Consider the following 21027-nt stretch of genomic DNA (forward strand, 5'->3'; position numbering starts at 1 on the left):
CAGTCATGTACTAATTGATATTGTTTGTCTTGTACTCTATTTAAGATTGTTGCTTTGGCTCATAAGTAAAAGTAGCCTATAATTTCTGGATGCACCATCTTTTTCAGATTTTGGTATCAGTATTACCTTTTTTCTTTATAGAAAGATTTAGATGATTTCTTTCTGTTTAATGTGCTTTGAGCCAGTTTTAATAATATCAGATTTATCTTTTTCTTAGGTTTGTGGCAGGATTCTTCTGCAAAACCAGCTGGGCCTGCTGTCTCTTGGGGGCATAGTTCTTTGACAATTTTCTCTATTTCTTTTATGTTAACTGGTCTGTTTGGATTTACTATCTCATTTATATTAATTTTAGCCTCTTGTATTTTCCATTGTGTCTGGGTTTTCAAATTTATCTGCATAAAAGTGAACAAATTATTCTCTTTAGATAGCTTCTACTATATTTGAGGTTATTTCCTCCTTATCATTTCTTATTTGGAGCAATTATCCTTCTCTCTTTTGCTTCATTGGGTGAGTTAGCAGTTTCCTTCTGTTTGCTTTTGTCAAAGAACCATTTAATTGTGTATTAATCTTTCCATTTTTAGTTTCCTAATTTATTAATTTCTGGGTTTTGTTTAATTAACCATTGCTTCTGTTTCTTTTTTTTTTTTTAATGTTTTATTTATTTTTGACAGAGAGAGACAGAGCATGAGTGGGGGAGGGTCAGAGAGAAAGGCAGACACAGAATCCGAAGCAGGCTCCAGGCTCTGAGCCGTCAGCACAGAGCCCCGATGCGGGGCTCGAACTCACAGACCGCGAGGTCATGACCTAAGTCGAAGTCGGATGCTCAACCGACTGAGCCACCCAGGCGCCCCGCTTCTGTTTCTTTTAGGCATATTTTTCTTTCTTTTAAAAGTTTATTTATGTATTTTAGAGAGACAGAGACAGTGTGAGTGCTGCTGGCACAGAGCCTGATGTGGTGCTCAAACTCACAAACCTGAGATCATGACCTGAGTGGAAACCAAGAGTCCAATGCTTAAACCGATTGAGCCACCCAGGTGCCCCGGCATATTTTACTTTTAATTTCTAACTTACTTCTAGTTTGTTTAATTAGTTTTCTCAGTCTTGATTATTAATATAAGCATTTAAAGCATTTTTTTATTGATACATTATTTAAAAAATTTCTTCAAAACAGTATTTTGCTGTTTTCTGTAGTTTCTACTGCATAGTATTTTCATAGCTAAGGACTATTGATGCTGAATTGGCCTATGTCCCCACAATGCTAGAGTCAGTACCGTGATCTTGAAGACGTTTGATTAGAGGAGTAAAGATTAAGACTTATAAACTTATTTGAAATAGTTTTCCACTGAAACATTTGGGAGTATAAAATCAGGTCACATTAAAATAAGTGTGATAATTGTTAAAAGTGCCAAACTATCTTTATTATTTGATTTTCTTAATACATTGTCCCCAAATACAATATTTTGAATTAATATCCATGTCTAAAAGGATTAGCATATTTTTTTCACTAGGTTACTAGGGGGAAAGAAAAGGAAATTACTATTATCTTTGGTTTCCCAAAGTCCTTTTTAGTACCATTTTAAGAAGAGCTGAGTATTTTATAATATTCATGTCCATAAGGAAGAAACCATAATTTACTTTGTAGCAGTGTACTTCAATCAAGGAGAACTGACTTAAGAGATGTAAATACTCTAGCAAACTTCTATGTGTACATTAACAAGAAGTAGTGCATTGTTTTCTTGTGACATTATTCAGACTTGAAATACATTTATTGAGAACTATTTCATATCCAGTACTGTGCTGATGGATTCAGATGCCTTAGCTCATGTAATAATCCTCCTACCTGTAAGATAGGCATCAATATACCTTTTAATGTTATGGAGAAGGTTGTTTGCTTTGGGTAGGAAAGGACATAGCTGAGAATTAACACCGGATCCTCTGATTCCTCGTCCAGCTCTTGCCAAATTAAAAAGAATGTGCCAAATGTCGATCAAGTATTATATCTTTTTTCTAGTCTGCTCTGAAAATAGCAATTATGTCAGACCAACAAATGTTTCATTCCTTCTATAAGCGTTTGTTGAACACCTACTTTCTACAAGACCCTCATTGCACAGAGATCTCCTAGTGGACAAGCTGCTCTGCCACCCAGAACATTTGCTTATGCAAAGGGACAGGTTGTAGGGCTTGGGAGAGTTGAGGTCACCAGGAATCAGAGGAGGAGATCAGTCAAGAAGAACGCAGACCCAGGTTTCTGAGGACGCTCCAAAGGTTGAAGGAGCTTGGAGGCCATGGAAGGGAGGAATATAGCAGGCTGGAATATAGCCGGCTGGTTGCAAATAGTGTAGGACATCATTTATTGTAATGTAAAAATAGTGGGATTTTTGTTTTCTTATGTTTTTTAGAGGTTCTAATATTTAAAATTAGTCAATTTAATAATAATAAGAGCAAGAAGAGAAAGAGAAGAGGCAAAATAAAAAGAAAGGGAAAGAAGTTCCCAGCAGCCCCAAAAAATTACAATTTGGGAGGTGTAAGATGTTGGGCTGTCATCCATTCCGTTTCTTTATCTTCAGGCAGAATTAAACTGGCCCAATAAGATGAAAGAACATAGCTACAGACTAAATTGTGTCTTCCCCAAATTCATATGTTGAATCCCTAGTGCCCAATGTGACTGTAGGAGATAGGGTTTTGAGGGAAGTAATTAAAGTTAAATGAGGTCATAGAGCATGGCTTTGGTCTGATAGGATTAGTGTTCTTAAAAGAAGAGACACCAGTGATCTCTCTCTTCACTCTGTGGGGACACAGTGAGAAGATGGCCATCTGCAAGCCAGAAAGAGAGCCCTCACCATAACTCAACCCTGCCAGAACGTGACCTTGGACTTCCAGCCTCCAGAGCTGTGAGAAAATAAAATTTTGATATTTGATCTCACCCTAATACAAATATTATGTTATGTTATGTTATGTTATGTTATGTTATGTTATGTTATGTTATGTTATATTATATTATATTAGAATAATTCCCTAACCTCAAACTTCTCACCCTTCATTAGCATCTGTGACCTTGACAGTGATCAGCTATAAATAAAGGGTTAGCAATGAGGTGGGGAGGCTTCCAGAGCAACTTAAGAAAGTTTTATTAATCACATATACCCTGCCATCCAGAGGTAATTTTAGGCAGTGTTAGGGAGCCCTCAAAACTTGGCGAAGATGTTTGGCAAAATAAATTGGAAAAGGTAAGGGTAGTTTTGTGTAGAGCTAGTTGTGTGTAGAGGAACTCACAAGAAAGTGATGGTTAAGGGGCATTCCTAATCTTTAAATGTGAAGTCCAGAAAGGAAATCATTCCCTCCTACAAACATAATTTGTTACTGCAGAAGATGAAAATCATGGTAAATGGGCCCAAGGTTTAAGCCAGTGACATAATTCATTCATCCACTCATCCATTCTTCAAAAAATGCTTATGGAGCTGTAGTGTGTATCAGACGCTGTGCTCTGGTCAGGTCAGGAAGATACTCTTGGATTTCCCCAACTTCCATTATCGTTATATTTTGAACAACAAATATTCCTTTCATTGATTTTGGCTTTTAAAATGTTTTATTGGTCAGGCCTCTTTGATAAATGTTTGTTTATGACTCTCCCCTCCCTGTTTCTTTTTTTTTTTTTTTAAATATTTATTTATTTTTGAGAGAGATAGGGAGACAGAATGCAAGCAGGGGAGGGGCAGAGAGAGGGAGACACAGAATCTGAAGCAGTCTCTAGGCCCTGAGCTGTTAGCACAGAGCCTGAACCAGGTCTCAAACTCACAAGCAGTGAGATCACGACCTGAGCCCAAGTCGGCCACTTAACCGACTGAGCCACCCCTGAGCCACCCAGGTGCACCCCTGCCCCCCATCCTGCTTCTTAACATCTTCAGTATCAGAGTGAGGAGTCCAACAGAATTTTCCCAGCCTAGTTTTGGAGAAGCTTTACATTTACTTCATAACATCAAGAAATATTTTTTTAAACTGTCAAGATGGAGAATCCCAGCTGGGCCTTTCTGTACAACTGATTATTAGCTTCATTAAAACTTCCACTTATGAATCTGCAACATTTGTGCCCTTATGTTCATAGACTGGGTCATTGCACTGTGCCTATTTACACAGGCAGAAGGGCCATATTTCCTTACAGAAATGCTGCCCTCCATGGAGCCAGGAGGGAAGAACAATGAAAGGAACACCAGTTCATAGAAGCTGTAGATCACAGAAGCCCAGTAGTGCCTTGAAAGTTGGGGAAAAAACATTAAAGGCCACTCCTAATCATGGCAGTGACATTGCTATAAATACGTTGGCATATCTATTCTTTTCTAGCCCTTCAATGTCTTGAGCTATGGAAACTGTCTTAAGGAGCTTGTGTCGATTTCAAAGCTTTCCTCTGGAAGCTTAAGACTTTCTTAACGGTTCTTTAATAGCTAAAAGTCAGAGTTGGATTCTGAAACTCTATCACCCAGACATTTTGTGAAACCAATGTTAAGAAGATTTAAGCTAAAATGGCGCCGTCATTCTTTCCTTCCTCATCTGCCACCCTGCTCAATACTCCAACCCCCTCAGACATTCATGCTGCATGCTTAGAAATGGGGCTGAATGTAGTGAATTTGCTGATTTTAGAGTCATTTGCTGAGGTTACCTGAGAATAACCTCCCAACCCAACTCCTGAGCAAAATCAGTAACATGCTCAATATGACATTATGTCACTCTGCCCTCACAAATACCTTGTAGACTATAATATTTTAAGAACTAAACACTTGTTCTTCTTTTTTTTCCCCCTTTAGGCAATCTATGCAAAGAGAGGGAATCTTATTTATTCCATTTGGTTAGATTTTCATGTCTTCTTTTCTCTAAATGGCTCAGTGATCAGTAGAGGTTGGCTATAAGAGGAAGAAGACAATTTGGGGAATATTCATCGTGAGGGGCTAAGATTAGAAATTAAAAAGGAAAGCAGGAGTCCTAAGGAAAGGAAGGGGGGACAGAAAGAGGCATGAGAGAAAGGAAGGAGGGGATCAGAAGAAATCCACCATTGGAGTTCAGAGATAAGAGGGAAACTTGAGGGATGTGTGGCCCTCACTTTCAGGAGTACTTTCACTGAAACTCTTACAACAAGAGGAGGCTCTTTCTGTTTCCTAAGATTCGGGAAGAGCTAGCACTGTTCTCTAGTCTGGATCCCAAGCCCATCTTTTCATAGCTAGCCCATCTGTCTTGTAACATGGGACAAAGCCAGGCCCTCTGCCCTGGTCTCAGTGGGAATCAGTAATAATTGGTCTCTTCCTTACTCTTCACACAAGTGAAGAGACCTTGTTTAAAATAGGCCTTGATCATCTTATGATCCTAAAATAAAGTCAAAAGAGAAAGTGTCTGGTTCCCTTAATAAACTAGGTGGTAAAATAGAAGTATTCCTCATTGAAGAGATTATTTTTTGTTGTTGTTGGGAGGTGGTAACTAAGAGGAACCTGATGGAATCTTATTGGCTCCCTTTTAAGAGCAGTCAGAGCCGTCAAAGACATAGGATAGAAAGCTCAGAGCTCTGCCAGCAAACCAGTGAGGGTCTTGGTGGGGAGAAGCCAAGGGAAGCTGGTGTTCTGGGAGTTGCTCGAGAGGCAACCAGCACCTGTCTTCTGCAGAGTAGCCCAGAAGGGGAAATTGAAACAGCCAAGTGGACAGGAGTCTGAGGTAAGGAGAGATGTGCCTGGCTCTTGAAGGCTGGCTGTGTGTGGTCTCACGAGGAGGCGGCAGGGTGCGAGGAGCAGCCAGGGGATGGTTGGGGGTGGGGGGTGGTTGAGCCTGCTCATGGGAGGGGGCTGTGAGGGGCCTGGGGTACATGAGGATGAGGGTGGAATAGGTTAGATGGGTGGGATGGCACCCTAACTTCAGAAGCCAGACAGAGGACAGGCTGGGAACTATCGGCCTATGTTTCTCAAACCCCAGGGTACTCCTACGTGTGAAGCATCTTCCTGGAAACTTGGTGTTACACAGATACGTGGGGCAGATCATTCTTTAACTCACATAGTAAAACAAACATGGATATATTTTGCAGTAGAATACAAAATTGGTGTGACTTTAATAATAAAATATGTATATGGGGCGCCTGGGTGGCTCAGTCGGTTAAGTGTCTGACTTCAGCTCAGGTCGTGATCTCACAGTCTGTGAGTTCAAGCCCCACGTTGGGCTCTATGCTGACAGCTCAGAGCCTGGAGCCTGCTTCAGATTCTGTGTGTCCCTCTCTGCCCTTCCCCCGCTCATGCTCTGTCTTTCTCTGTCTCAAAAATAAATAAAAACATTAAAAAAATTTTAATTAAAAAATAATAAAATATGTATATTTATTTTTTTCAATGTTTATTTATTTTTGAGAGAAGAGATGGAGAGAGAGAGGGAGAGGGAGAGAGAGAGAGAGCAAGAGAGAGCACATGCAGGGGAGGGGCAGAGAGAGAGGGAGACAGAGGATTAGAAGACAGCTCTTGCTGAGAGGGGAGAGTCGGATGTGGGGCTTGAACTCACAAACCTTGAGATCATGACCTAAGCAGAAATCAGACACCCCACTGACTGAGCCCCGCCCTCCCACCCTGCTGGTGCCCCATAAAATATGCATATTTAAATATTTGTGGCTTGTAGCAGATCACTCCGGTGACACTCTCTTAGCCTCCGTACATTGATGGGGCACTTTGTGAATTTCCTTAGGTGGGAGGAAGTAAAGCCTCATTGCCCAAAGCTGTGCCCTGTGCCTGGAGCACAGTTTCTGCCCCTCTGCACATCTACTGGTCCCACTCCAAGAGCTGATCTGACATCCCAGACCAGTGGAGCGAAGTAGTTGTGCATCACAGTAATAGTAGCCCATGCCAAGACATCACTGCTTTAATACCAAGTGGCAGGACATCTCTGTGGTCCTTTGTAGGTTGCTTTGCCATCTTTTCTCAGCAGCCCTAGAAATAATTACTATTACTCTGATTTACAACAGAGAAAATGATGTGTGGCAGGTATTGTGAGCATGTTCAAGGGGTCCTTTCCAGAAGATTTCTATGTTAGGACATGGGTCCTGGCAGGCAGGGGGTCCAACGGTTGTATTCATGTGTGCAGACCCGTATTCTGGAAGGGGGTTTCATGCCACATGTGATCAGCCAGCCTCGCAGAAGGCATGCTGACCTTTTTTTTTTTTTTTTGTCTTTTTTTTTTTAATTTTTTTTTCAACGTTTATTTATTTTTGGGACAGAGAGAGACAGAGCATGAACGGGGGAGGGGCAGAGAGAGAGGGAGACACAGAATCGGAAACAGGTTCCAGGCTCTGAGCCATCAGCCCAGAGCCTGATGCGGGGCTCGAACTCACGGACCGCGAGATCGTGACCTGGCTGAAGTCGGACACTTAACCAACTGCGCCACCCAGGTGCCCCTCATGCTGACCTTCTTAATTCAGTTCTCCAACTTCTGTCAATTGGTGCACTGCTGGACAATATTTAATGACAGCTTTCAGCTCCATATTTCTTACGAAGAATTTAACTGAAGCCAAACAGAATTTCGGTGGGCGATTTAATCTTCCAAATCTCTTTCTCTCTCTTTCCTTCAGGTGATTTACAACTCTGTCTAGCTAGTAAATACAATCATGATTTGAGCCACCAGAACCACCTGCTTTTATTTAGCAGGGTATTTTAAATAATCAAGGATTCCTTACTGTCTTCAAACCTCATGGTGCCCTGTCTATTTTAATACCAACTTTCTGAAGACTCATTAGTAATTAATGAAATCATTAAGAATGGCTCATGGTGACTGACACCTTCTTGGCAGCCACAGTCACCTCTCATACTTAGTGGAAATGTCACTGGCTCCACAGGTTTGATTTGGGGGGTGGAGGGGGCGGGTGGAGAGAGAAGGGATTAGATTACATAAAGTTTCACAACTGCCATCAGCTGGAAGAGAAAGCTGTGAGCCTGTTCCTCCAAGTTTCTCTACTCAGGGAGCTGTGCTGGGAGAAGTTTTCTGAGAAACCTTTCCTTCCTCCAATGCTGGTTTTAAGAAATCCCGCTAATATCATGTTTTCACTAAAATGATATTGTGTGGCTCAATTCGATTAGCAAAGATGTAGTGTTGAAACTCACCCTCTTTTTTTTTCTCCTGTTTTCACACATTTCCTTCTTTCTTGGCATTGCCTAGATTTATTCTCCTCTCTTCCCTTTTAGGAACAGAATTTGGCATAAATAAATGATAACCGAGAAAATGGTACAAACACAAGCGTAAACGCAGAGTTTCTCCAGCCTCCCACGGAAGGTCAGGGTGATTTGTTGTAGGAACTGGTTACCCGCAAGAAAAATGGTAGTTCCAGTGGCTGCTGTTTAATTTGCGTTTTAATAAGGAAACCCACATTCTTTCCTTAATTACTCAAAGTGGAACATGAACCCCTCAAAGCCTTTCAGATGGCTAACGCACCGAAACTGTTCAGTCAAAAATGGACTGCTTTGCCAGAGTACTGGCCACAAAATGGAATTCGGTACATTTCATACCCCAATGCATTTAAATTGTATGAAGCTGATATTTAATACAAATGCAAGTACCAGTGGAAACTGCATACTTAATATGCATTCTCTAACTCTCAGAATTAAGCAGTTGATCTATGGGACACAAAGGGATCATCCTTCTCTCAAAGAGAATATTTTATGACCAGGCAGTTTAAAAGGCACTGACATAAACAACTGTTTGCAGCTCTCTCTCTCATCTTCAAAAGGCAAATAGTACATGTAAGGACAAGCTGTTTTAGACAAAGCATTTTAGAAAATCACTTGGAATGTTTTCCTTTTCCTTTAAGGACAACTGAACTTTTGATAGAGGCCCAGGAGAGTTCTCATAATTTAGTTTATTTCTCGTATTTCTTTTTAGGGGGGACAGAGGCAAAGTGTGAGGGAACAAGTCTGAAGCCTGCTTTCTCTTGGACGTGGAAATCTTACTGCTTAAATCATAAAGGTGTTATTTACGGTTTTTACACCATGACAGAACATGCCAGATTTTCTGGGGCAGTGTCAATGTTAAATGAACAGCTAAGTTTAATTTCATCACTGTGTCTTCGTAAGAATTTCACCTAGACAAATGAATAAAATGGAAAACAAATATTTCGCTATATCCCCTGTCCTAGTTTTTTTAATTCTTAATATTTGGTCACCCTCCTTTTAGCTATACTGATATTTGGAAAGCCATTATGGAAACGACTTAATTTTTGTAGGTATCTGTCTCACAAATAAAATGTGCATCCCATATCTCATTTCTCTCTAATGCTTGAGGGAGAAGGAAGGCATTGATGAAGAGCTGCCTCATTTTCCAGAGAGAACAGAGGCACCGAGAGCTTGCAGGGACTTTCTAGCTGCAGTGGCCACAGTGTCAGTCCTGAATTTTTACCTCCTGGGCTTCAGGCCGGGCCCCCTCCCCATCTGCCCAGCTGGATGAGTACTCACAGTGGAATGACGATTCCAAGAGGCTGGTGCCATGCACACTTTTTGTTTTGAATTGGGTTTTATTAGTCTGTCCACTCACTGAGAGCTAGGTGCTGTCTGTGGAGTTATAAAGATATACATGATGCTGTCTCTGCTCTTACAGATGATATATTTACCGAAGCCAGGCATGCATGCACTGGACAAGGCAGGGGGAACATGCCATTTGCTTCTGAGGATGCAGACGGTGATAAGGGTGGCTGTTGTTCAAGGCCACAGGGAAGGAACCAGACGGCAGCCTGGGCTCAAAGAGGTGCAGAACCCAGAAGAATGGGGAAGGGTTAGTCTCTAACTAATCTGAAACTGGACATTCTAGGAGCTTTCTTTAAAAGACCCCTTAAATTTTTTTTTTCTTCTTAAAAAAACTCACCTACCAAATAATGTCCTTCCCATATAGTAAAAAAATACATTAGGGAAATAAATGCCAAAACGTGCGCTTTATGATTTTTTCTTGAACAAGGGGAAGCATTTATGCCGTTCCCACCCCTTGAGTTCTTTTTCCCCCTCTCTCCTTGCTTTGCCTGATGCCACAAGTCTAAGCCATTAACTGAAGCCCGGTCAGAATAAGCAAAAGTGAGGGTTCTGAATGGTTACCTCTGGAATGCCTGTCTCTTTGGACCTCCCAGTGAGAGCAGTGAAGAATTCCAGACTTTCACTGACTTTTAGAACAGCTCTTCTGAGACTCTGAATAGGCTGCCAGGGAAATTATCTCCCAGGTTGGGGCCTTCGGTGAACCGCTAGGGAAAGAACTGATGGATAAAGTCCAGTGAAGATGCATAGTATTTCCCCCCAATAATCGAAAATGACCTTCACATGCCCTCCAGGGTGGCCCGGGAAAACCAGCACTATATTCTTTCAGCCCTTACCTGCTCTGCTTTCCAGAGCCTGTCTGACACAGGCAGAAACCCCACTGTTACATTTCTCTCTGCCCTCAGGAACATTCACCAGTTGGGGGAAAAAGAAGGCCAGAAAATTGTTGCTATGGGCTCTGTTTTGTGGAAGTTAAAATGCTGGAGCAAGAATCTGATTGCTTGATAGCTCCCTCTCTCTCTCCCTCTCTCTCTCTCTCTCTTTCCCTCTCACCCCCACCCCTTCTCGAGCTCTCTTTCTCCCCCACCCCCTACTTTTTCTACTCTCCCCTCCTCCCTCCACTGGACTCCCAGTCCTGACTGCGACCCCCCCACCCCCACCCCCGCCAGGCCCGGGGAGAGCCTTACAGGTTGTCAATGAAACATGGAATTATTTCCTTTGATGGCTTAGATAATAGTAGGAGCCAAGGCAATGAGTGAGGTCGGCTGAAACCAATGCAGTCCTGCCCGGGACTGGAGAGCCAATCGCAGGAGCAGAGGGCGGGGCGTCGGCGCCAGCAGATAATTGCTAAGTGCATCGCTAGCACAGTTGGGCCGAGCTGCCGAAAGGTCTGGTCGCAGAGACGGGAACGCGTAATCCTCAGCGTGCTCCATCCCGACAGCATCGTTCCACGGCTCGGCAGGGCAGCGAGCCTCTGGCCACCAGCCCCTCTGCTCCGCGGAAAAGGTACTCCTGCCTGCGTCCCGGGGGGTGCGGCTCCTGCTCTCCCCTTCTCAGTGGCTTGCAGTTTAGCTTATGTAGAGGGATTGCAGAAAGAAGAGAAAAGTTTAGGCGAGGAAACGTGACAGATATAGGAAATCACCATCTTTTGTTGGGATGAAAACAAGCTGACAATTTGGAAAACTTCTGCGCTGTCTAGAACTGGCTTTGTTTACTACTCTCGCAATTAGCTGCACCCAGGTCTGTGGAAATAGGTCTGGTCTTGGGCTAGGGTGACTGCACGGTTGGGGTGTAAATTCAGGTTTGCTGGGTGAAGGGAATTGGACCCCTGGATGTGCCGCTTCCTGGCGGACCCATCGTTGGGAAGCTGACACTGAGAAACATGACTGGTGGTTGGGTTTTCTCCATAGGGTCTGCCCCCTCTCCATTACCTTGACCTGCCTTCCCTCAACTATGTGACCTTCAACTTGGGCCCTTCCTCAAACTTCTGCGACCTTCTTCCCTCCTACTCCTTGCCCAGTCTGTCTCAGTTCATTTTGCTTGGTGGGGAAAAAAAAATTTCCTGGGGGTGTGGGAGGCTGTCCTGTTTGACCTGATGGGCATCCGTGTGACACACAACTTGGGGAAAAACCAACGAAACAGTTGTCAGAGGAGAAGAAATAACTTAATTGATTAGCTCCCGAAAACTGGAAGACTTTCCAGGCTTGATGCGTCCTGAAATAGAGGGGTTGGAGCTAAATTGTATCCCGTGTGAAGGTTACACCCTTACCAGAGAAGGGCTGTCCAGTGCTAAGCGTGCCAAGGGCTCTGGGAGGTGGAGGCTGGTGGGAGGGGCAAGCTCTGAGGGGCTGGGTCCTAACCCTAACCTAAAGGTGCGCAGGTCCATCTGTGCCCCAGAGGGTGCTGGAGCCACCGTCTACACTGCTTCTGATCATTGCTATTTGAGCAAAAATGCTCGCCATGGTCAGCGGCTGGTTCAGCCTCGAAGCACCCTTGTGCATTCTAAATTGTGGGACCACAAGGGCCTCCCTCACTTGTTCTGAGACCCAGTTTTGCGTGTGGGGAAAACTCCTTTCCCAGAGTTTCTGCAAATGGGAGATGTTAGGTAGGTAGGCCTCCCCTAGGAAGCATGAAGAGAAGGTGATGAGCTTGGTCTTGAACTTCCTGCCTGCTTTGGCTCAGGCAGCTCCTATTTGAATGCCCTACAGCACTTCACCAGGTCTGTCCTCTGACCTCCTGGATGCTCTGAAGCTGCGGGTCCGGGACTGATCTTACAAGTCCTTGGGGCTTTAGCGGGGGTCAGGTGCATTGCCTCACCCTGATTTCTATCCTAGACCTGAAGCTGAGGAGTTCAATTCCCAGTCCTGGGAAGGATCCTCCAGCAACCCCTTGTCCCTATGACACCCTTGCTGCTGAGGTGCAGATGACAGTCCCCCTTCTCGGGCTCTCCAAATCACTTTCAGTGTTTAATTCTTCTTTTCTTTAATTGCCACAACAGGTCCCCCACCTCCATTAAGCAGCTATTTCGGGTGGCTGCTGTTATTGTGGGAGCTCTACTCACAATGGTTAAAAAAAAAACAGCTGCCTGACTTTTTTTTTTTTTTTTTGGTCAGGATACAGTCAGCTTTCTCTTCTGCACATGTTGTCTGACAGTAAACACAACAAACTTGCAGCCCTGCAAATTATGCCTTTGTGTTTGGGAGCCTGGAGTAAACTCAGAGCTTTTATCTGCTGTTTGGGGCATATTTGGCCACACACCTTCACCCCTGTGGTCTGTCTAGGGCACGTGAGCCCCAGAGAGCCCTGGAGAGGCAGCACCTAGCAGGTGGGGGGGGGGGAGTTCGAAAGGGGGCACTTTGGTTTTCAAGAAGGCAGTCATAAAGCTGGAAAATGCTTTTGAGTTCAAGGGGGTGCCTGGAACCAAAAAACCGGTAGCAAAAATTGAGGGTCCTTTCAATTGATGCTGAGCTGCTAGATTTCTATCATGATAGAGGACATTCAAAGTAAGGCTTTTAAACCAGCTCCTGAATGGTGACTCATGCAGGGAGAGGAAAAAGGCAGGGTGGGGGAAGGGGGCAGAGGGAGCTTGGAAAGTGCAAGTGGGACACACTGGAACACTTGCCTTCTTCCTCCTCCTCATCCCTCTTCCTTGTAGTTCCCCATTTGGAACAAAGATTATTAAAATAACAACTCTAGACTAAAAAAAGCATAATAGGAGCTGAAGAATAATTGATGAAATGCAAAACACCATCCCTGCAACTTCACCTTGGATGGGGCATGAAATCCAGGATCCAGCCACACCGCTGTGATCCACTTTGGAGAATTCATTCTCTGGTATCAGGTTGATTAGTTCCTTGGGAAGCCTGGCGCAGGTTTATGTGTGAAGGGACTGATTGGTGCTCAGAAAATTGCATTTGTTACTCGTTATTTCATCAAACATGGTAGCTGTAGCCAGAATCCTGGGCAAGCGCCATCCATAGGTCTAGCATTTTCTCCTCTCCCCAATTGGGCAACAAGGTTTTCTCTCTTTTAACTACTGTGCTAAGCAGGGGTTATCTCTTTGTGTGCCTTCACAAACCCTGGGTGACTTACCTGGCAAGTCAAAGTCCCTTCCTTACTTTTCTGTTCCTCTTTCCTGTCATCTCTTTTCATCATGAACACATCAGTAAATAATCTCTTTGCAACCTACTTTGATCTCGTCATTTTGTGCCAATTTTGCTGTTAAAGAAATCTGTCCCCTGAAACCCTGAAAAAAGGATTGAAAACATATGAAAATTTTTATCAGAGAAGAGCCTTTTAGTCTTCCTATTTGAACATTTAATTTTGTTGTTTTGGGGAAATCAAATAAGCACGTTTATTGTGTTAGGCGTTTTTGTAAAGGGCCGTTGAGATGTCTTCTTTTTTTTCTTGGGTAGTTGCGTGAACTCCCCGGTTACCCTGGGGGTGTGTGCATCTGGAGGTTTGAAATAATCTGGAGCATCCCCTGAAAGGTGAGGAGATTGGAGCATGATGCTTCTGTTTATTCATCACGGGGTGAAGGCTGTTTGGAAACCTGGGCTCTGAAATGTACGCACCACACACGGTTATTTTCTCCCGTTATTCTTCACTTTGGAAGATTTTGTGGCCCCAAATGATTAGTAATAGTTCACCTGACTTACTTTTCCTTATGCACATGCGCCCTACCTCCCTCCCCATTATGGAGCTGTTGCACACTGAACAATCTTACTTAATCTGGTATATGCCTCTCTTTCTTCCTTCCCTTATGATTCTTCCTTCCCGTCACTTAAGGGCATCCTAGAGGTTGAGATTTAATTTTAGACAGCCTGCTCACCTCACTTCTGGAACACTTAACCAGGGGAAGTCAAGAGTTCTGGGATGCACATAGAGTTGCCCTGCGGGAGCAGTGAGGCAATCCTTCACCACGTTCGGTTCCATGCAGACCTTACAAGAGCGCCTGTGGTGGTGCAGCCACCCCTTGGGAGGCAGGTGGGGCAGATGTACTGAGCACAGACCTGTTAGACGCATAGGGATTCCACCAGGCATGACCCTCACTGTTCCACTATCCTGCGGCTCGCCCACCCGCAGTCCCCATGCATTGGACTGACCTTGGAGACATTAGCCAGCAGTGATATGTGCCTGTCATTCTCCCAATTTCTTTGTTCCTTGTTCTCTTCTCACCCCTAAATTTCTCTATCAAGAGTTAGAAAGGATCAAATCTACTTATTCATACTATGGTGTAAATAGTTAAGAGTGGTGCCACTTATGCAGGTATTTGAGTTCTAAATGGAAATCCAAGATGTTTAGAGTGGAGTTGCAGACATCTGCCTTGGGATTTGGAAGATAGAGTTTGGATAGGGAGTGTCTGGGCAGTTGTGAGCCTTTGCTTTTCAGTTAAGGCTGGTCCTGCTCTTACCATGTCAAGGACACGCTACAGGCACTCAGAGCCCCGTGCTGGCACTATTTGGGGTCTGGCACCTGGAACTTGATCCCTCAGACTTGACCTTGGGTGCTGCACTTATTTTCCCTCTCTGACCTCAGTTTCCTTGTATATAAAGTCAGGGGCTTGGCCTATGTCCTCATGATCTCTTTCTGCTCTGACCTTCTCTCTGGATTTTGCCATTGGAGTCCTACATCCAGCTGAGGATGTTATGGCTCTGGGAGGACTTGGAGCTTGCAGAGCATCCTCCAATGTGGGCCACGGTGCTCAGTGATGCTTTCAGAGCCAGAATCCGTGGAGGCAGGTCGGAGGGACGGTGGGTGCTCTGCCACAAGAAAAACAGGCTGAGGGTGATGTAATAACTGATTTTGGTTTAGGAGGGGATGTTATATGGAGGATGGCGACCAGCTGTTCTCCATCTCCAGTAGGATTGAACGAGAGAAAATAGACAGAAATTGCAGCAGATGGACTTAGATTAGGTATGAGGAAGAATTTTCCGTCAGCAAGAGTTGTTAAAAAGGGAAGGTTGTGGAGCCTCCGTGATGATCTTTAGGAAATGGATAAGCAGAAGATTCAGCTGGAGGAGGAGGTGGAAGGAGGGGCCCGTCTGGCCTAGGGATCCTGGCCCTTTCCCGAGGGGGGGCCCTTTTTGGTTGCTCAGAAGCCTCACCTTTGCTCTGGGGCTATCAGAGTGGCTGAGAGCTGAAGTCCTTGGGCCAGCAGGGCCGGCCAGGTGCTGCCTTTACTGGCAGATCCTGTCTACTGCTTGAGACCCTCTCTTCAAGTCTAATCTTTCACTTTCAGGTGTGGCAAATGAGGCCTGGAGAGGAAGCAGGCCTCGGTGGCCTCCTCACACACTGACCCATGGCAGAGCCAGAACCAGAATCAGCTCCCCCTTGCTTCCAAATTGAATAGACCATTTACTTTTTCTGGGCTCCTGATTTTTCTCTAAGCAAATGGTGGAGACAGGGGCACCTGCAGTTAAGCAGTATTTATTGAGTGCCTGTTACTAGCATGGTGTACTTACTCAACTCCACCTTCCCTGATTTAAACAGCAAACCGTTCAGCTCCAGTCGGTGATCGGGCAGCACTACCATGAGCCCAGGGCTGGACAAATGCCTGCCAGAAACTGCAGCAGAAAAGAGGGGATGAGGGTGCAGCGGGAGGATGAGGAAGAGTGATATGAAAAAAAAAAAATATTTACTCTGCATCTTACGGAGGTGAGAAACTTTAGACGTCTAGTTCAAGCTCCTTGTTGGATGAATGAAACGAGACGTCCCCAGCACACATAAGATCTGGATAAGACCCTTATATCATCAGTTACCTTTATAAAATGAAACAGAATTTGGAATTTCATTCAGATTGTCATTTCTAAGAGAAGCTTCTACAACGTGGGGCTGCAATTCCACATTTCTTCCAGCCAGACTTGATTTGTTTCTGGGCACGTACATCTCTGGGGCATGCTTGGAGGCCCTCCAGGAAGGCCCAGGGCCAGAGCCTACAGTGGCGAGGGGGTGGGTGGTCTCAAGGCCCAGAGGCAGGCTCCCTCTGGTGTCAGGGGAGGAACAGGACGCTGCTGTCCAGCCGGCAGCCTTAGGATGAAAACAGCCTCAAGCTCTCAAGAATCAGGCAGAGAGGCTGTGCGGGCTTTGCCTTGCAGTGGTTTGAGCCTTGTAGGAAGCAAGATGAATTGGTGAAGTGGGCACCACAAAGTAAATTCATAGTTAAGAAGTGCACGTGCGTAGTCGCTGAGTAAAAGGAAGGAAACACGGAGGTCTGTGCTGGGCCAGCTACGGGCCGGCAGGGGGTGTTCAGGGCATGTCTCTGTGCTAACCAATGCATTCCGAGCGCTCTGCCCAGCACTCAGGCAGGCACTAGGGAGTCTATCAGGAACTACATAGGTGTGTGTGATCCTTGTCCTGTGGGAAGTTGCCTGGGAAGACCAGCAGCCCCTGAGGCAGCCCAGCAGGACATGTGTCTGAGGAACTGCCAAGACAGAAGGTGCAGGGGGAACCAAAGGGGAAGAGAGGACAGCAGGTGCCAGGGGCCAGGCTGCCCAGGTTGTGAGACAGGCCTGAAGGGTGGAGAGAGCTGGGGTAGCTGAGGGAGAGGAGCGGGTAGGTAGCACAAGAAATGACAGAAAGCCAAGGGATGTCAGAGCCTGTCTTCAGAAGGTGAAAGTGCCTACAGCCACAGAGAGAACCTCGAGAGATTCATCAGAGGAGTGGGCTAACCCAGGGCAACCTTGTCTCAATCCCACTGCCATTGTCCCTTTCCATCCAGAACGACACTCAGCTGACTTCACATTTCTGCCCTCAACTTTGGTGCCACAGACTGCACTAGGACACAGCAAGTTGTTGTGGGCGTGATGGTAGTAGGTCCTGGATGCAGGGTACACATGGTTAGCCTTACTTGGCATGGTCAGAGGATTCCTCTTGGGGAGAGGAACACCTGAGAAATAAATAGGATCCCACCAGGTGGATGGAGAGGTGAGAAGGAGGGCAGCCACATTTGCAAGACTTAGAAGCATGAAACAGCACAGTGTGTCAGAGCCCTATGAGTAATACTTGGGTGTTGCTACATCTTGAGCACATGAGGTTTGTTTTTGGGGGTGCAGGAGAGAGAGGGGGTGGAAGTGTCCCCAGGTAGGGAAGGACCAGCTGGCCAGACTGAGGAGCAGAAGGGTTTTAGGCAGGGAAAGGCAGTCACATTTGCATTTAGGACAAAGGAATTGTGGAATGGAGAGTGGGGGTGAGTTTTGGGAGAGGCAAGGCTGGGCTAGAGAGGCTGGTCCTGAAGTCATTTGCTGCGGTTTGGGTGAGCAATGATGAGGGCCTGAAGGGAGACTGTGGCAATGGAAGAAGAGAAGGGGACAGCATCAAAGGGTGATGCTTTGACTTCTTAAGTTATACTTGATCAGGCAAAAATGAAGAGGAATTTTTCATCCCTTAGAGGAGACGCTGACAGGTGGCAAGGAAAGGTCACATGGGTCGATGACAGAGAGAGCAGTGCTCCCCACTGAGGACAGGGCAGGAGCAAATGGGCTCCAACAACAGGAAAAGGATATAAGCTAGACTTTAATGCCTTAATGGAGGGATTGTTAAACACGGGGACAGGGTCAGCAAAGACGGCTATGGACTAATTCTCTTCTCCGTAGAGTATTCAAAAATCAGTCTGTCCCCTGACAGAAAAGTGAGCAAAGGGTGTGAATAGGTAGCACAAACAAAGAGAAAACAAACACAAATGTCCAGAAAAAGACGTACAGGTGTCCAACCTCCCTAATAACTAAAATATTACTTTAAAAACAAGGTATCCTTATCCACCTACCAGCTGAGCAAAAATGAAAATAAAATGCCCCGTGTTGTTGAGATGCCAGGAAGTGGACATTGGCAGACGTAGCTGATGGGAAGATCATTTGCAGACACGGGAGTCATGTCTCAAAAAGATACCCTTTAAACCAGTAAGCAGTTCGTCTTCTAGGAATTTTTCCTATGGAAATAATCAGAGCTGTGCAAAATAGTTCTAATCAAGGATATTACTTTCAGCATTATTCATTATAACAAAACATTGTATGGGGGGATTAATTAAATCTAATATGGCTCATCCATAAAATGGAAATCAAGGAAGCCATTAAAGTTACATTGAATAATATATAAGGATATGGGAAAATGCTAATAATGTGCATCAAGTAAATATAGGCTTAAAAGTAAATAGAGTAGAAATGCAATTTTGTAAAAAAAAAAAAAAAACAAAAAACAAAAAAAACGCATACAGTCCTGAAAAATAGAATGGAATGCAATATATCAGAGTGATAACAGTGGGTATCTCTGGGTTTTAGGAAACACGTGATTCTTTTATTAAACTATTCTGTATTTTCCAAATTTCTTAGAGTAAATAAATGTGTTATCTTACACACCAGACAAACTTGCTTTTTAAATCAGTTACTCAAACCACAAATGCTCTGGCAGGGACTATATATGTAGCAATGTGTCAGGCACTATGCTGCCCACTAAAAGTCCTAACATGGGGCGCCTGGGTGGCTCAGTCCTTTAAGCATTTGACTTTGGCTCAGGTCATGATCTCACAGTTTGTGAGTTTCAGCCCTGCATCCAGCTCTCTGCTGTCAGCAGGGAGCCCGCTCAGGATTCTCTGTCCCTCCCTACCCCTCTCTCTCAAAAATAAATAAACATTAAAAAAAAAAGTCATGCCAGCCAGGTGTCCTCAATCCATTTGGTGAGATCAGATAAATGCACCTGCTAGTCACATGCTACCCTGCGAAAAGAAAAGTCTGCTTCAGATGTTGAGGGTGCAGGATCTCTGTGCAGGGAATGGTGCCCATGGGCAGTGGCGACCTTCCCCCTTCTTCTTCACCTCCTCCCCCTTCCACACACGTCCCCAGCCTGTCCCTTACAGTGGTCAGACCTAGCTTAGCCCGCAGCGGGTGTGTTTACATGCATCTACAGATGTCCTAGGTGGACAAGTTGAGGCTCAGAGAGGCTATGACTGTGTCAGGGTCGCCCGTCTCACGGGTGGCAGAGCTTGGCGGCAGGGAGCCCGTGTACCCTTTCTCGAGGGGGCCGTTTTGTAGGGCTTCTTGTGTTATTGGGGACAGCTGGCAGATTTCCAGTGGGAAGGTGTGGAGCCGCCCTCCCCTCCTTCCCAGAAGCCATGCCTTGTGCTTGATTCACTTATTAATTGAGACTGAGCGAATGCATCGACGGCTGTCATGCTTAGAGGAGGGACTCTGGGTGCAGGGGTCTCCGGCGGTGCCCTCGCGGTTCTGCATCCTGCCCCTCATTTGCTGCTGTTTTTCCAGACCGCCTTTGCCTCCTGAGCTGCTTTCCTTTGTTACATAAACTCTGGGCAGCCCGAGAGTCCCCCTCTCTGTGGCAGTCACAGCCGGCTGGCCCCGTGGTGTGTGCCCGGGCTGCATGGGGGGTGACTCTGAGGGGCACATCCTTGGGGCTTTCACAGGCTTCACTGGGAAAAGGGGAGAAGCCTGCTAGAAGGTAGGGCTGGGTGAGGAGCGGTGCGGGCCCGGCTGATTTGCTGCTCTATTTATTTTGATAATAACACATGTTTGTACGGTGTTTTGTGCTCGCAAGCCTCAGAGGCGGATGGGGCAGGCGTCCTCATCCTCATTGTGCACAGGGGGGATTGATACTGGGAAGGGCGAGCCACTTGCCTCGGTTTGGGTGGCAGAAGAGCTGGCATGGAAGGAGCCTGCAGACACCCCCCTACCTCCTGACAGACAGGGGCTTCTTGCTGGCCTGCATGTCCTGGGTGCAGTGATGGGGGGACGCAGTACCCCGTGGGGCCCTGGCAGATACTTGATGAGTTGATGGTGGCACACATGTGAGGTGACTTCCAAAACATGGGTGCATCTGGCTGAGTCCTGCCCTGAGGCCCAGTCCCGGAGGTGCCGAGAGAAGTGGATGCCAGTGAGAGAACGTGTGTGGTCCCCAAAGTCTGATGGAGGCAGAAGGGCCTGCGCCCTGAAGGATGAGGGCAATTTGGACAGAAGGAGGCACATTCTGGGTGTGAGTGGCCATCTGAGGCCAAGAGCCAGCATGCGATGTTGGGAGCTGCGATGTTGGGGTCATGTGGCTCAGTCAGGGGGGGATTGGGAGAGTGCCTTGGCATCTCTCATCCCAGGCTTTGCTTTATTTTTGGGACTCCCTCCTATGTAATAAGCTGGGCACAGTGCCACTGGGCGGGAGGAGGAAATGAGTCGGGGTTCTCATGTGGATTTCCTCCTTCTCGCTGCCTCTCTTGGTTTTGCTCCTGCTGAACATGAAATTTCCCTGTAGGGTTCTGGGAAGACAGGAAGGGGGATTGGGATGGTTCCTATTCTGCCACGCCTCCCCTGCCTACCTGGAACTTCGGTTTTCCAGAATGGGAGAAGGGGAAGGAAAAGTTATGAGCCAACAGGGAAAGCAAGAAAAAGGGAGCAGGGTCGGGGAGTAGGTGGGGAACTCAAGAGGGATGTTTGGAAGTGAGGGAGAATTTCTAGCACACTGAAAAGCAGAAGCATAGCCTCTGTCTAAATTGTAGATTTTTAAGTGTGATAAG

General features: G+C 45.7%; 1 protein-coding gene across 4 annotated transcripts in view; it reads left to right on the forward strand.

Annotated features, from left to right (window-relative positions):
- The first annotated feature begins 10847 nt into the window (after window positions 1–10847).
- Window positions 10848–21027, forward strand: part of ZMAT4 (zinc finger matrin-type 4) — a 356120-nt gene continuing 345940 nt past the window's right edge. The window contains exon 1 of one of the 4 annotated variants that reach the window (XM_086703632.1): window positions 10848–11024. The gene's annotated coding sequence lies outside the window, so the exon portion shown is untranslated. The remainder of the gene's footprint in view (window positions 11025–21027) is intronic. The other 3 variants (XM_086703634.1, XM_086703636.1, XM_086703633.1) reach the window with 3 other exon arrangements.

This window comes from Puma concolor, chromosome B1 (genome assembly GCF_028749965.1).
Source record: "Puma concolor isolate L17-30 chromosome B1, mPumCon1.1.hap2, whole genome shotgun sequence".
Lineage (NCBI taxonomy): Eukaryota > Metazoa > Chordata > Mammalia > Carnivora > Felidae > Puma > Puma concolor.